The sequence below is a fragment of the Hyaena hyaena genome, unplaced genomic scaffold (assembly GCF_003009895.1).
Source record: "Hyaena hyaena isolate Hyena2069 unplaced genomic scaffold, ASM300989v1 scaffold_191, whole genome shotgun sequence".
Lineage (NCBI taxonomy): Eukaryota > Metazoa > Chordata > Mammalia > Carnivora > Hyaenidae > Hyaena > Hyaena hyaena.
In genome coordinates this window covers 1,171,994-1,189,119 of record NW_024080824.1, presented here as the reverse complement: position 1 = coordinate 1,189,119, position 17,126 = coordinate 1,171,994, and the positions used below count along the sequence as shown (strand labels likewise).

Here is a 17,126-nt window from a genome sequence, read left to right as displayed (position 1 = left end):
TGGGAAATGAAACGTTTTACTACCATTAGGGGCTTTATTTTCTACTCAGTGCAGTTCAGCAAAAGGTTTTCTGGTGTGTTTATTTGAACAAAAGAAATGTCATCTGTATCTGATCAATGTATCTAAATATTTTAATCTATGATGAGTTTCTCTGGTCGCAGTGGTGCTGGTGAATCAACCCCATTTATCCTTAAAGATTATTTCTTAGTGCAGCTCTAGTAGGTGAACTCTTACAGAATTACGTGCCACAAAATGATGCACCATTTACAGCAGATTGGATCAAGTGCTCATGTGAGCTTCACTAGAAGAATCCCATGGTCAGTGTTACAGATCGTCAGAAATAATGTCAGCAAAATTCAGATACTGTTTCAAATGTTTGTGTATGTGGTTTCCTCTCATGAGATAAGTTATTCACAAAATATAAGCAAATGTATTCTAGAATTTATAGGGAGGGTGCACAAAATGCATATATTAGGCATTTCCAAAATAACTAATTTTCAAATAATTTAATTTTTATTTACTTTTTATTTTTTTTAACATTCTTAATGTTTACTTATTTTTGAGAGAGAGAGTGAGAGAGTGAGAATGAGGCAGAGAGAGAGAGAGAGACACATAATCCAAAGCAAGCTCCAGGCTTCTAGCTGTCAGCACAGAGCCCGATGCAGGGCTCAAACTCATGAACCACGAGATCATGACCTGAGCCAAAGTCAGATACCCAACTGACTGAGCCACCAATTTCTTTTAAGAATTCAGATATGATTTCTTCCTCCAGGTGCCTTCTCTGAGCTCAGTCTCCAGGAAGGGTTAGGTTTTCTGTGCTTGGCTTGTTTATTTCACAGTCATTGCCATTCACTGGTCTCTCTGCCATCATTAGCTTCTAGCCTGTCTGAGACTAAGGATTGTGTCTATAGTGTGAAACCCATAACAGGTCCTCAGTAACTGCTTTGTTGAATGAAAGCATATATACATATTAAATATTGCATAAGAACCATTAGAATTGCTAATTAAAATTATAAATGGATTTGTCAGCAATATAAGTAAGTTGAAGTAGTCTTTAATAGAATAAAGCAATAAATAAGGGTATTCTAGGCCATCTGGGTGGTGTGATGTTATGTACACTTAGGAAATTAAGAAAATATCGTTGGTGCCAATAAGTCTGTGCACTGGCTTCCAACTGATATGTGGCTTGTCATCTGAACAAAGTTTTCAGCGCTCACTTGGGACTTTTTATACATTATTTACCCTTTTTGATAAACTTTTTTTCAGTGGCTGCTATTGAAATGGATGCATTTTCCAGTAACACCTGATATACATTTTAGAAAATGTAGCTTTTAATTGGTATTGATTGCCAGTAAACCCACTGATAACTTTCATCAGTGTACTTTGAACTTTGTTATTCTGCCCAAAAGAAAATGCAGCAATCTTTGGGCATATAAATATTTAAAATTCTCTGCATAGAGGCCCTGTTAGTTCCGTGGATACTACTGCCACTATTTTAGCACATAAATACTCCTTCGGATTGCTTTCTCAGGTTGTATCCTTCTTCAAATCTCTACACAACTACTATGCATAGTTTCCCTGAAAGCTAGATTCGTAGGTCTTTCAAAAGGACAGTCATGTCATTGAAATGAATATATTATCATTAATATTGTGGAATCATTTATTGCCTCATTTTCTGTCACAAGGGAGATAAGATGGGGAAAGAGGAGTGAATACTCAGGACATAAATGCTGATTAGGTCCCCCCAAATCACCCTGAAATGCACAATGTATCCCGACCTTACTAGCTCGCCGCTTGGGAACTGGTATGTGCTTTCCCTTATATTTTCAGCACTACCAGGTGCAAACCAAGAAATCTGTCATATCTTTAGGAAGGAGACACAACAGACAAAGAGAGCAAGGAGCCTTAATATCAGAGTCATAGCATGCACAGAAGTTTTCCTTTTATTTATTATTTTATTTTATATTTTTTAAAGAGAATCTTAAGCAGGCTCTACACCCAGCGTAGAGCCTGACACAGGGCTTGATCATACGATCCTGAAGTCATGACCTGAGCCCACATCAAGAGTAGGATGCTTAACTGACTGAGCCCCCAACTTGGGTGCCCCCAAATTTTCCTCTTTTAAATTTTTTAATGTTTTATTTCTAGGATAGAGAGAGACAGCGTGAGCAGGGGAGGGTCAGAGAGAGAGGGAGACACAGACTGAAACAGGCTCCAGGCTCTGAGCTGGCAGTCAGCACAGAGCCCGACATGGGGCTCGAACCCACGAACCGCGAGATCATGACCTAAGCGAAAGTCGGATGCTTAACCGACTAAGCCACCCAGGCGGCCCCCCAAATTTTCCTCTTAATCTGAATTCCCACATCGTCAGATCCAGGTCTTCACCAGCTTAAGTGTTATTTCATAGAGATAAAGATTTAGATGTCATTCCACGAAAAGACATGGAAGTGTGGAAGTACACACATAGCGTTTTCAGTGAGTGAGCATTCGGTTTGGTGTACTAAGAGAGTGTTCCACAGGGTTTGTGTTGTGGGCGCAGGAGAAATGAAACCTAAAAGGTAAGGTTAGGTGGAGACGGCAGAGACTACTGTATTCAGTGCTGAGAAGTTCAAACCCTCTGTTGTTGGCAAGAGTGCATGTTGACTTTTTCATGGCAGTGCAGAAGGTTGTTGGAGGAGAAAGGAGAGTGGGGACAGCACTAGGTTTTAATATTTAAGGTTATATAAAAGTTAAATCTGAATTTTGGTAGGAACAAAGGGAAGGGAAAAGGGAGGACAGACGAGAGAGATTTCAAAGATGGGCCCTTCATAGAGGAAGGGAAAAAAGGGAGGAAAACAAACCATAAGAGACTTAACTACAGCGACAAACAGGTTAATGGAAGGAGGGAGGCAGCAGGGGGTCAGCTAAATAGGTATTAAGGAGGGTGCTTGCGATGAGCACTGGGTGTTACATGTAAGTAATGGGTCATGGAGTTCTAGCCCTGAAACTAATATTGCACTGTATGTTAACTAACTAGAATTTGAATAAAAATCTGCAAAAAACAATTAAGAAAACAAATAGTCTTGAGTTTTAGTAACTAAATGGAATTGGGGGAGAGCTAAGTGGAATTTTCAAATTTTAAGTTTGGACGACTGTCATACTGTGTATGTACTGTGTATGTGTGTGTTTGCCATTATCAACAAAAATATATATGCCCCAAACTGGAAGACTTCAGTCTTTCCTCTAGGAATTAATATTTTTTTTCAACGGAAAAGTAATTTCTACTAAGATATGGCCCCTCTGGTATTATTGGAAAGTGTAGTAAGGGTCAAAGATTAAATGTGAAAAGACCCAAATTCAGTTTCTGTATATACTTCTTTCAAACTTTGACGTGTTGGACCCTTCCTTTACCTGCTTTGCACTTAGGTTCCTTATATGTAAAGTAGGGATACTTTCTGATTGGCTCGTCCTAATGAACAAATGAGATAACCTATGAAAACACTTGTTAAAAACCTGAAGTGCTGGGGCACCTGCATGGTGTAATTGGTTGAGCGACTGACTCTTGATTTCAGCTCAGGTTAGGATCCCAGGGTCATGGGATCAAGCCCTATGTTTGGCTCCATTGCAGGCATGGAGCCTGCTTATGACTCCCTCTCTCTCTCTCTCTCTCTCTCTCTCTCTCTCTCCCTCCCCCCTGCCCCCTCTCTCCCTCCCTCTCTCTCTCTCTCTTTCTCCTCCCAACCCTCCCCCACTGTCGCATGTGCATGTGTGTGCCCTCTCTCTCTCTCTCTAAAAAAAAAGAATAACAAGAAAAGTAAAAAAAAACCCTGAAGTGCTACATAAATATGAGTTGTTAAGATTCGTATATACCATTAAGAGTTGGACAGTAAGAGAGGTTTTACTTCATCAGCATGGATCCCTTGATCCTGAGGACATGCTTTGATGCTCGTTTGCTCTCCTTTATGTTCTCCACTGAGTTACTTAAGCATCAGGTATTAGTAGCAGTTTGTATATGATTTTCTAAGCACAAATATTTATATGAAGGAATTGCTTTGATTCAGTGGTTCAGTACAATTAATTACAAAACAAAAATGTAAGGCTGATTATTAAATCGATGTCCTGTTAGTTAACATTATTTCATCTCTTTATTGGGTAATGGAAAGAAAAGTATAAGGATATTCTTTTTACTTTTAAAAAGTTTTTTAATGTTTTTATTTCTGAGAGTGAGAGAGAGACAGAGTGTAAGTGGGGGAGGGTCAGAGAGAGAGGGAGACCCAGAATCTAAAGCAGGCTCCAGGCTCCAAGTTGTCAGTACAGAGCCTGACATGGGGCTCAAACCTACGAACTGTGAGATCATGACCTGAGCTGAAGTCAGATGCCTAACCGACTGAGCCACCCAGGCTCTCCATTACCTTTTCTAGTTTTATCATCCACCTATCCTCAGGTCAGTTCCAAACCTATTCTCGGTCAGCATAGGCTGAATACCCAGAAGGAAGCAAATTAGAGGAAGTGGAAAAACCACCTCAAAGTGCACTCCTGTGCAGTTTTCACCTGCTTCACAGTAGTTTAATAAAATGAGAGCTGACAAAAACTGGACAGACTGCTTCAGTCCAGCTGAAAGTACAATTTAATTCTTTCTCAGAAGTAGGGAAACCTGGGTGACTCAGTTGGGTAAGCATCTGACTCTCTGTTTCAGCTCAGGTCATGATCTCACAGTTTCATGTGTTTGCCCCGGTGTCAGGCTCTGTGCTGATGGGTGCAGAGCCTGCTTGGGATTCTCTCTTCTCCCTCTTTCTCTGCCCGTGCCCCTACTCACACTGTATCTCTCTAAATAAATAAATAAATGCAAAAAATTAAAAAAGTATATGATAATATTCAGATCCACCAAAATTCAGAAGTAAAATTAAGATTTTTTTCATTTTTAGTTTTTTTTATTCTGCTTTACTCCTTAGTTATTTTTGATACCACGTTTAAGGAAATTTCAGATCCCATCAAGCAGGACAGCCAACAGAAACAACCATATTTTATATGACTCACACCAGAGTAGGAGATACCTCATTCATTTCTTGTTTTTTTTTTCTTTTTTTTCTTTTTTTTTACAAATAGTTTATTGTCAAATTAGTTTCTACATAACACTCAGTGCTCATCCCCAAAGTGCCCTCCTTCATGCCCATCCCCCCCTCCCCCCCACATCCATCAGTCCTCAGTTTTTGTCAGCATTCAAGAGTCTCTCATGGTTTGCCTCTCTCCCTTTCCCCCACCATTTCCGCCCTTCTTCTCCCCCTTGGTCCTCCGTCAAGTTCCTCCTAATCCTCCTATACGTGCAAACATATGGTATTTGTCCTTCTCTGCCTGACTTATTTCGCTCAGCATAACACCCTCAAGGTCCATCCATGTTGCTACACATGGCCAGATTTCATTGTTTCTCATTGCCATGTAGTATTCCATGGTATAGATAAACCACATCTTCTTGATCCATTCATCTGTTGATGGACACTTAGGCTCTTTCCATGTTTTAGCTATTGTGGAGAGTGCTGCTATGAACATTGGGGTACATGTGCTCCTATGCCTCAGCATTTCTGTATCCCTTGGGTAAATTCCTAGCAGTGCTATTGCTGGGTCATAAGGGAGTTCTATTGTTAGTTTCCTGAGGAACCTCCACACTGTTTTCCAGAGGGGCTGTACCAGTTTACATTCCCACCAACAGTGCAGGAGGGTGCCCGTTTCTCCACATCCTCGCCAGCATCTAGAGTTCTCTGATTTGCTCATTTTAGCCACTCTGACTGGCGTGAGGTGGTATCTCAGTGTGGTTTTGATTTGTATTTCCCTGATGAGGAGGGATGCTGAGCATCGTTTCATGTGTCTGTTGGCCATCTGGATGTCCTCTTTGGAGAAGTGTCTGTTCATGTCTTCTGCCCATTTCTTCACTGGGTTGTTTGTTTTTCGGGCGTGGAGTTTGGTGAGTTCCTTATAGATTCTGGATATTAACCCTTTATCTGATATGTCATTTGCAACTATCTTTTCCCATTCCGTTGGTTGCCTATTAATTTTCTGGGTTGTTTCCTTGGCTGTGCAGAAGCTTTTAATCTTGATGAGGTCCCAACAGTTTATTTTTGCTCTCGATTCCCTTGCTTTTGGGGATGTGTCAAGTAAGAAGTTGCTGCGGTGGAGGTCAAGGAGGTTGTTTCCTGCTTTCTCCTCTAGGGTGTTGATAGTTTCCTGTCTCACGTTCAGGTCCTTTATCCATTTTGAGTTTATTTTTGTGCATGGTGTGAGAAAATGATCTAGTTTCATTCTTCTGCATGTTGCTGTCCAGTTCTCCCAACACCATCTGTTAAAAAGGCTGTCTTTTTTCCACATTCATTTCTTGTTTAAAATTAGTTTGCTTTATGGTTTTCTTTCTGTTTTCTCTTATTTTTTTGAAATACATTTTGATTAGAAAAAATGTGGCCTTAACATGAATAATTATATTCCTTCGTTTCCCAGTTTATATCTTTCATATGAAAGCAGATTCATCATAGAGCAATAAAATAAACCAGTGTTGTTTTTCTTTTCTTGTATGGATGATCAGACTTCATGTGCATGCCTATTTTCATTTCCTGTTGAATTTAATCATTCAGTGATATTTTTATAGGCTATTGCCATATGATTAATGAATAATAAAAAAGGTCAGCTAAATTGTGATTGATAGCTGGTTCCCTCTCCATTGAGTGAGGTTTTTTGAGTCCTTCCTGGCCGGGATTTTTCCCTTTCCATCCTAAGGGATGTATGGCAGTAGCTTGTTGTATGGGATGCCTACCCCATTCCTCCTCTCTCCGTTCAGCTGATCCCTCTGGTGTGGGTGATTGCAGGACCACCTTTATAACTCCTCCTTCCTTGCTGAGACACTTCATGCTTTCTTGAGATTACATTTCCACTGCCCAACAAAATATACTGTAATTTTTTCCAGAAATAAGTGTTCTATTACATTAATATTATGTTGATAGTTATGGGTATTTGCATGAATGAAAAGGTCCCTGAATGGGTTGTTCTTGAATAAACTATGAATATCGAGAGGTCATCTACATCTTTAAGATGAAAGAAAAACCATTGTTTCAGATGTGGGGTAATCATCTGTCATTTGGATATTAGAACAATTCAGAGATAATGGAATTAAAAATTCTCATCATCATGATTCTTATTGACATTCTTATTCTTAAAATAGTTTCCATTTTGGAGTGATAGTAGAAAACTTTGACTTAATGTGAATTAATTCTTTATCTTACGAAGTAAATATTAAGGAAATGATTTTAAGAACTGTATACTTTTTAAAAGTAAAAATTATTGAAATTATATTACAAATACTATGCTAAAAATCACTTGAGATTGTCTTCAGTATTATAAAAATATACATGTGGTTTTAAGAGAAAAACAAATACTGATACATAGGTATGAGCTGAGCTGCTATTATTAAGCTTGAAGAAACATTAATATAGTTTTAATATAAATCCAATTAGCAACAATGGTAGTATAAAAATTAGTTGATATGCCTGATGCTTTTCATCTCTTTATTATTACCTTATTTTATGAAATATAATTGAGCTTTATTATTTATTCTGGTTATATGTGTTCTATGCACTATGAATTTCCAAACACTTTCTATTTATAAGTGATAAAATGTTTTAGTTTAGTTTAGCCTTAGTCGGTGTGATACCAAATGAAAGTTAAAAAGGACATGCATTCTTTGCTCTGATTTCCTTGTTTAGTTTTCTTCTTTTCAATTTATATACAACATTGTTCTAGTTGAAAAGAACAAATGACCCGTTTATTAATTGTGCAGTCAATACTTCTCAAAACTAATAATGGATAAGTACTTAAACTGGCAGCAGTAAAGCTTAGTAGACTTGCACGTGACTTTCCTGTGGGGTCCCGGGGGCATAAAGTATTTATTACTTGGGAACAAAGAACCTTAGAGTTAAAGGTAAGTGACTCTGTGTGATAGAACTCATAGTAGGGCCTGTAAAGGAGAAAACAGCCCATCGTTAGCTACTAACTAGGCATATTGTAGAGTCCATTGCTTTCTTCAGAGTCATTTACACTGAAAGTCTCATATCCCCTCAGGTCTTTTTGATTTTTTTTTTAATGTTTTTTTATTTATTTCTAGGAGAGAGAGAGACAGTGTGAGCAGGGGAGGGTCAGAGAGAGAGGGAGTCACAGACTCTGAAACAGGCTCCAGGCTCTGATCTGGCAGTCAGCACAGAGCCCGACGCGGGGCTCAAACCCACGAACTGCGAGATCATGACCTAAGCGAAAGTCGGACGCTTAACTGACTAAGCCACCCAGGCGCCCCCCCTCAGGTCTTTTTGAAAGACAAGCTTGAACTACTAATATTTTCCATGTAGACATTTGCCCCTGAGAATTGTCTCACTCTTTGTAGTGTAGTGTTAGATATATTTGTAATATTCATATCTGATTAAGTTTGTCAACACACATACTTTTAAGTCATTTGCTACTTAATCATTTTTTTGATTTTTTACCTCTGTCTTCAAAGAAGCATTACATTAAAGCATTAATATGATTGCATTATAAATCCAGTTTCTGATGGAGTACTTTACTATTACCAAACTAAAAATATTAATGTAGGTATTTATCATAATACCAAACAGGATTAGCACATTTTTTTTTGTACTTGCATTTTTAAAAAAGTTTCTTTTAATCACTAAAAATTCTATCAGACTGTATAGGAATTCAAATTAAGTTAGTTTGAAAACTGAAATGATATACCACTAAATCAAGTATTTCTAATTCCTAATCTTTCATTTGTTATTAGCGTATTCATTTATTTAGCTAATCAGTGAGTTGTTATGCCTCTGCCAGGTACACTTTGGTGAGCCCATGAAAATAATGTTTTAAGTTTTATTTGGTCCTAGTGTTTTCTGAAATTATATTTACTGGAAGTAAAGAGTAAATATCTAAAAGGCTAATAAGCACAAGAAAAGATGCTCAACATTAGTAGTCATTAGGGAAATACAAATTAAAGCCACAACGAGATTCTGCTTTATATTTATAAGTATTACCGTAATAAAAAACCCAGATAATTGGAATCCTCATACGTTGCTGTTGGGGATATAAAATGGTGCAGCCACTTTGGAAAACAATTTGAGAGTCCTTTAAAATGTTAGATATAAAATTACCATATTACTTAGCAATTTTACCTATAGGTATTTATCCAAGGAATATGAAAACATGTTTATGCAGAAGCTTATGCATGAAAGTTCACAGCATTATTCATAGTAGCTCAGTAACAAATGTTCACCAGCTGATGAATGGATAAGTAAACTGTGGTGTATCTGTGCAATGAAATATTGTCCTACAGTGCAGAGAAATGAAATACTGATACCCAGTAACACAGGTACTAATTTTAAATTCATTTTACTAATGAAGAAACTAAGGTTGTATAACTTACAGTGTAACTTGAGAAAGACAAAAACTCAAGTCAGCTTGACCTCAAAACACTCACTTTTATGCCGTAATGAGTTGTTTGTTTGTGGTGTTAAATCGTCACCCTCATCTTTCTTTTCTTAAGGGCCAAGTTTTTGAAAGAGAGTTTTTCTATTCCATGTCTCACCTCCCTTCCTTACTTTCTGCCTCCAATGGAGATAGCTCAGCCACTAGTGCTCTCTTTTCTTTTTCATGCCTGCTTTGCCGAAATATAATTCATACACCATAAAATTCGCCCTTTGAAGGTGTACCATTCAGAGATCTTTAGTGTCTGAGTCCTTTATGAATGTTGTATGGAATGGGCTTTTTCATTCCCTTTCATATTTGATCTTCCCATGGCAGGTGACATTGGCAGCCACCCCCCCAACTCCATCCTCACTTACCCTTTTCCTCATTTTCTCATTGTTCTATTTACATTCATTATTGTTTTGCAAGCTTCATGGACTTCTCTTCCTTGACCTACCTTTTATTTATTAAAAAACCTTTTTGTAATGTTTTTATTTACTTTTGAGAGACAGAGACAGAGCACGAGTCGGAGAGGGGCAGAGAGAGAGGGAGACACAGATTCTGAAGCAGGCTCCAGGCTCTGAGCTGTCAGCACAGAGCCCGACATGGGGCTGGAACTCATGAACCTTGAGATCATGATGTGAGCTGAAGTTGGACACTTAACTGACCGAGCCACCCAGGTGCCCCTTGACCTACCTTTTAAATGTTGATTTGGGGTTACTTATAATAAGTATCAATTATAATAATTGACTTCAGGAACCACTTATGTTGCTATATGTCTCACAGATTGACATTTTGGTTATTTATACAATGCCTATTTATTGTGCATTTATTCTGTGTGAGAGTCATTTTAGGCACATGAAATCTATGTTATTGAACTTAAATTCTATTGGAAAGAGACAAGCAATGACAAATAATAAAGAAGGAAACTTGCAGTTTTAAATAGTGTGGTAGTAGGCGTCATTGAGAAGGTGCTCTTTGAAAAGAGATTTGAAGGAGGGGTTCATCCTGAAGGTGTCTGCAAGAACATACCAGGGTAGGGACAGCAAATAGGAAGACCCCAAGGGCAACTCGTGAGGCACATTTCAGGACCGATAGGACAACAAGTGGGTTGGAGCTGAGGACATGGAGGAGGCTGTAGGCAGTGCTGTCAGATGCCGAATGAGAGGCGGGTCAAGTAGGGCTTTATGGATCATTATAAGAACTTGGGCTTTTATTCTGTTTTGAGTAGATTATGAATATTATCTGATATTTTTAAGTGACCACTTTGGCTTCTGTGTTGAGAATAGGCTAATGGTGAAAAAAAGTTTCAAGCCGGAAAACATGAATAGAAGGTTAGCGAATTGCTACAATCTTCATCTTTCCTATGTTATAGATTAGTTAAGTGCTTAGTGACTGTATTCACTTGGCTCTGACACAGTTCATCATGATCAAAGACTAAATGCATTTTCTTTTTGTAGTTCTCTCTTTTCTGTAACCTCTGCCTTGGCAAAGACCCAGCTACCTGAGGGAGGAGCCCCCTTTGACTTTTCCAGGACTTGGCTTTTTAATAGAAGAATAAGTTTCATAGCAAAATGGAAGGAACAGAAGGATTTCCATATACCCTCTGCCTCCATGCATGTATAAGCTTGCCCATTATAGCAATCCCCTCCAGACTGATCCTTTGTTATACTGATGAACCTGCATTGACATATCATAAATACCAAAGTCTATAGTTTATAGTTCAATCTTGGTGTTGGACTTGAACAACACTTGTATAATGACATGTATCTTCCATTATAAAGTCATACAGGGTTTGGTTTTTTTTTTTTTTCCCTAAAAATCCTTTGTGCTCCATCTATCCATCCTTCCTCTACTCCCCCCCCCCCCCCCCCAAATGTAGATCTTTTTCAGTCTCCATAGTTTGGCCTTTTCCAGAATGTCCTATAGGTAGAAGTATATAGTAATAGGCATTTCAGGTTCCTCATTGTCTTTACATGGCTTGATAGGTCACTTCTCTTTGGCACTGAATAGTGTTCCTTTGTCTTGATGCACCACAGTTCATTTACTTGTCTACTGAAGGACATCTTGATTTTTTTCCACATTTTGGTAATTCTAAATAAAGCTCCAAGAATATCCTGTGAAGATTTTTGTGTGGACGTACATTTTCAACTCCTGTGGGTAAATACCAAGGAGTGGGATTGCTGGGTCTTGTGGTAAGGGCTTGTTTAGTTTTATAAGAAGCCACCAAACTGTCTGCCAGAGTGGCGGTGCCATTTTGCATTCTCCCCAGCAGTGAATGAAAACCCACTTTGTTCTGCACTCTCATTTCCATTTGGTGTTGTCAGCGTTCCAGATCTTGGGGCATTCTAATACATGTAGAGTGGCATCTCATTTTAATTTGCATTTCCTTGATGACATATAGTACAGAACATATTTTTTATATGCTTATTTGCAATCTGTGTATCTTCTTCAGTGAGGTATCTGTTATGGTCTTTGGGCCATTTCTTTTAAAAAATGGGTTTGTTTTCTTACTACTGGAATTTAGGAGTTCTTGTAAATTTTTGTTAACAGTCCTTTATCAGATGTGTCTTTTGAAACTATTTTCTCCTAGCCTATGGCTTGTCTTACATTCTCTTAACATTGTCTTCTATAAAGTTTTTAGTTTTATTTATTAAAAAATTTTTTATTTTATTTATTTATTTTGAGAGAGATAGAGACAGCGTGATCAGGGTAGGGGCAGAGAGAGGGAGAGGGAGAATCCCAAGCAGGCTCCACACTGTCAGCATAGAGCCTGATGTGAGGCCTGAACTGACTAAACCATGAGATCATGACCTGAGCCAAAACCAACAGTCAGATGTTTAACTGACTGAGCCACCCCGGTACCCCAGAGAGTTTTAAATTTTAATGAAATCCAGTTTATCAGTTATTTTCTTCATGGACTGTATCTGGTATTATATCTAAAAGTCACTGACATGCTCAAAGTAATCTAGATTTTCTCCTATGTTACCGTCTATGAATTTTATAATTTTGCATTAACATTTAGGTCTGAGGTAATTTTTGTTATGGGTATAAGGCCTTTGTCTTGATTCTTTTTTTTTTTTTTTTTGCACATGGATGTCCAGTTGTTCTGGTGCTATTTGTTGAAAAGACTGTCTTTGCTACATTATATTGACTTTGACCCTTTGTCAAAGATCAGTTGACTATATTTGTGTGAATCTACTTATGAGTTTTCTATTTTTTTTTCATTGATCTGTTTGTCTGCTCTTTCTCTAACATCACATTGTCATGATTACTATAGCTTTATATTAAGTCTTCATAGTGGGTGGTGTCAGCCCTCCAACTTTGTTCTCCTTCAACGTTGGTGTTGACTATGCTGGTTTTTTTGCCTCTCCATATAAACTTTAGTGTTGGGTTGTCCATATCCACAAAATACTGTCCTGATAGGGGTTGCATTGAATCCATAAAGTTGGGAAGAACACTTTGTCAATATTGAGTCTTCACATCTTTAGTTCTTTGTGTGTTCCTTACCCATCAAATTGAAGATAAGTTCTTAATAGCACATAACAGTTATTTAATTTTCTCCTTTGACATCCACTGATAACTTTGTTAATTTCTTCTTTTTGCTACCCTATAATACTCAGTATTAATACCTAGCAGTTCCTTGAGAGAAATGCAGCATATGATTCTTTCATTCTTTTCTGACTTTCTGAAGTCCCTGCTTCGTCCACTTCCTTGCCTGACTTGGGCAGCATCTACTGAGTCTTCAAGGGACTGATACAAAGGCATTATGTAGTACTGGATTCTGGTCAGACAGATTTGGGGTGAACCCCAGATCTATCTATTAGTTAGAGGACTTCAGATCATCCACTTAATAACTCATGTTCTTTATCTTCAAAAAAGGTAGGGGCGCCTGGGTAGCTCAGTCCACTGAGCGTCCGACTTCAGCTCAGGTCACGATCTCACAGTTCGTGGGTTTGAGCCCCACGTCGGGCTCTGTGCTGACAGCTTGCTCAGAGAATGGAAACTGCTTTGGATTCTGTGTCTTCTTCTCTCTCTGCTCCTCCCCCATTCAAACTCTGCCTCTCTCTGTCTCCTAAAAATAAATAAATGTAAAAAAAAATTTTTTTTTAATTTAAAAAGGCAAAAGCATACTGCTCTATTAGGGTTGCTTTTAGTAGTTAATATTTCTAAGCCCCCGTACTGATGGTAATTGCTTAATGAATAATAATAATACTTTCTCTGGAACACATCCCTTCAGGAAGACCAGGGAAGAGATTTAAACTAAAGTCCATAGTTTTTATGAGGGCTTTGTCCTTGTGTTGTACAGTTTCATGGGTTTTGCCAAGTGCATACATAACACCTTGCATCTACTGTTACATGTCATCCAGAATAGTTTCACTGTCCTGAAATCCCCTGTGCTTCCTCCTGCACCCCACCCCAAACTTCTGGTGGCCACTCATCTTTTTATTGTCTGTAGTTTTTGCCTTGTCCAGAGTAATGTCATATAGTTGGAATCACAAAGTATATCGCCTTTTCACACTGGTTTCCTTCACTTAGCATTTGAATAGATGGTGTTAATGGAGTCATTGTCCAGATTTTCAGCTTCTGCGTAAACTCTTTATTAATATTGATCCGGCTAAGAGCAGTGGTTTCTTCATAACAATGTTTCTTTTATAAAAGAAAGGCACACTTTTATCTGTTCCAGACCTTACTGTGGTGCCTTGCCCTGGGGTCATAGAAAACTTAACAATTTTAAAATTTCAGTTAATGCCTTAAATTTTTCTCGCAGAGAAGTGTGATAGGGTAAACAATAAAAGACTTTTAATTATAAACTATATTGCATAAAAATTCTATGTGTGGGTGAGATTGAAATAAAAGTCAAAAAAGTGAAACAGTAATGTAAAGTTTCCAGCTTTTAGAAGATTTTATAAATTTATGATTTAAATGGATAATGGTTTCATTAAATTACTGTGGATTTAGATTCCATTGAATATTCTTATAACTTTTACTTTAAAATGTCCGTATTTCTGGGGCACCTGGGTGGCTCAGTCGGTTAAGCGTCAGACTTCGGCTCAGGTCATGATCTCACAGTTTGTGGGTTCAAGTGCAGCATTGGGCCTGTGCTGACAACTCAGAGCCTGGAGCCTGCTTTGGATTTTGTGTTTCCCTCTCTCTCTCTGCATCTCCCCTGATCACACTGTCTCTCTCTGTCTCTCAAAAATAAATACATGTTAAAAAATTTTTTTAAATGATAAAATGTCCGTATTTCACCAGGGTAGAAATTAAATTATGTGCAGGTACCTATTATCACCACAGATGAAAAATTGTCAATGTTAACTTGCTAATGTGTGAGTAGTTCCATAATTTAAAAGTCTTTTAAAGGTCTGTAAGCAAAACCAGTTGAAGACTGCTAGCACGATGTATAAACCCCAAGTTTTTAAACCTGTTATATAAAACCTTTCATCGGTTTTATCCTCATCCTTTAAAAAAAGTTAACCATTTCCTGTTTCATCTGGTATGCCCCAGCAAGAAAGACTACTTGAAGTTCTGTATCATGTTTTTTCCCAGCTCTTTGTTTTTATGGTGTTATTCTTTCTGTCTTTGCCTCACTGCTTCCCACCCCTGCTATAATATGCAGAGACCCTGATTGAGGAATTACCCACCAAACCCTTCCTTCACATGGGCTGAGGTGCCCGAGCTCCAGGACTCCTCACCACCTCTGCTAGTCTTTACCGTCATGTGAATGCACTGTTTTGTAATTAGCTTGTTTTTCTCTGAAATTGGACTGTAAGGTCTCTGAGAGTAGGAACTATGTTTTATCTTTGCCTTCCCAACAGCCAGCTATGTACCTCTCCTGAGAATAGGTTAATTTACTGGGCAAATAATAATTACTGGATGAAACAAAGGTGGATTTTAATTGTTAGAAAGTTAATTCTTGCCCATAACTTTTTGGGGGGAGTCAAACTGTAAAAGGTTATTTTTGTTTTATGCTGGTTATTTTTCTGGCTCTAATATTTGCCCTTCCTCATAAGATTTTCAGTAAACATTCACATGAAAATAGGATTTTGAACACATGAATGAATTTATCACTCTTGTAATAGAAGGAGCATAGATTGTGAGCAGTAAGACAAGGACTCTGGTTTTGGCTCTGCTGCAGACTTGTCATGTGACCATGGATGAGTTAACCAGCGTGGGGGGCGGGGGGAAGGTCAGTTTTCTCATCTGTAAAATGAGTAAGTGACCAGATTATTTCCAAGGTTTTCTTTTCTCTTGATTTACTCAAGAGACAGACTTGCAGTAAAGCAAACCTATAATTATCCTAGGCAAGAAGAATAGGAAATACAGACTTGATTTAGCTTCTAATCTCCCATACTGTGGACATTACATACGCTATATGTAGATAATGCTGACCTTGTTCATATCACGTGCAAACTACATAGTGTCATGGCTTAGATTTTATCCTTAATCCATAAAAATAAAGTAAAATAATTCAAATTGTCATGATTGAAAATTTAGAAGTAGTTTATATAATATGTTGAGTCATATAATTTTCAGACTATATTTTAGCTGCTTTCGCCAAGTCTATTATTCGACCTGATTAAAGTAATGGTTTCCAGAGCCTTTTTATCATTCTGGAAGTGGAGTTACCTGTGTTGAAACACTTTTTTTGTGACTAATGACTCCATCACAGCAGCCTTATTCAATGAGAAGCAATATTAAAAACAATTAACAAATGCTTTCCTGTGTGTTTCGGTCAGTCATAGGACGCAGTGATTCACTTTGATAGAGCTGGACTGAAGGCCATTTAGGTATACATTTTATGAAATGGTCGAGGTGATGTTGTTTGGCCAAAACAAAGGCAATATTTCCATTCTTGTCTGTCATTTCAGCCGGCTTCCCCTCCCCTCTTTCTTCACCTGCTTGAGAAAAACTATTTCTTCAGACAAACCTCATAATTGCCCTTCTGTGCCTGATTTGGGCCTCAGGAAAGGCCCATAGCATCTGTAAAGCTGGCAGCAAAATGGTATTTCCAGGCAGGCACAGGGTTGCTGGGTAGTGAGCCAATCCACAGCTCTGTCGGAGCAGCTGAGAACTTCGCCGGAGCATTACCACGGTGTTCAGTAACACGGACCTGTGCCATGAGCAGCTAGCACACCGAGCAAGTGTCAGGGTCAATATTTATAGACCACTACGTAGCTGCCTTGCAGAGAGAGAAAACGAGAGAGAGACACGCACACGAAGGGCAAGGCAAGAAAGACTCCAGTGGGGGGGGGGGGGGGGGGGGGGGGGGACATTCATTTCCAGTATTTTTTCCTAAAAGGATTCTTTTTAACTGTCAGGTTCAAACTTCTGCTGAATCATAACCATTCACCACTGAGCTATGACAAGAGACGAAACAAAAGTTAAAGGAGCAAGCCTGTCATAAGTGAGAAGGTAAGTAATTAGCCGGTTCAGTCTCACTTTGACTCGTAAACTCCCTCTCCCTGTTGGCTGCTCTGCATCGGTACGCAAAGGGCTGTGTGGCATGTTAAAGCCGGTACGGAGGGGCTGCCTGCTGTTTAAGAATGTTCTCGGTGGCGGCGTAGTTTCATGTATGGCCCTTAAGAAAGCTGTGGACGATCAGAATAGACACACCAGTGGGTGGGGGGGAGGGTTCTCCACTACTGATCTCCTGTCCT

The 17,126-nt window shown here is 38.6% G+C and overlaps 1 protein-coding gene across 7 annotated transcripts in view; it reads left to right on the top strand.

Annotated features, from left to right (window-relative positions):
- Positions 1-17,126, top strand: part of BMPR1B (bone morphogenetic protein receptor type 1B) — a 394,444-nt gene that overhangs the window by 221,637 nt on the left and 155,681 nt on the right. For 6 of the 7 annotated variants that reach the window (XM_039241281.1, XM_039241288.1, XM_039241282.1 and 3 more), the window contains one exon: positions 16,788-16,881. The gene's annotated coding sequence lies outside the window, so the exon portion shown is untranslated. Of the gene's footprint in view, positions 1-10,124; positions 10,146-16,787; positions 16,882-17,126 lie in introns of those variants that run through there. The other variant, XM_039241285.1, reaches the window with a different exon arrangement.